Below are 358 nucleotides of genomic sequence, written 5' to 3'. Positions count from 1 at the left end.
GTAGGATTATCACTTTGATTAACACTGCTGTTAAGATATGTGATTACCTTATCAAAATTTAATGTAGAAAATCGTATTCACTTTCGTAATGTGTTTTGCTATCTTCATCTTTCTCTAGATTACATGTCACCCACAATTTTCATTTAAAAAGGACAGTATTCGTGGAGCAGATAACACTGATTACCCGAGATCCCATTTATCGCCAAGATACTAACTAGGCACGTTACCCTCCACTAGAAAATGCACTCCATTTACGCTCAAATCTTTTCGGTTTTCACTCTCGCCTAGATAAAGATATATATGCTCATAAAAAAAAAACTAAACAACATTGAACTAAAATATGGCGATTTCATTTCCC

This window comes from Penaeus monodon, chromosome 27, assembly GCF_015228065.2.
Source record: "Penaeus monodon isolate SGIC_2016 chromosome 27, NSTDA_Pmon_1, whole genome shotgun sequence".
Taxonomy (NCBI): domain Eukaryota; kingdom Metazoa; phylum Arthropoda; class Malacostraca; order Decapoda; family Penaeidae; genus Penaeus; species Penaeus monodon.
This window is presented reverse-complemented; position numbering follows the sequence as displayed.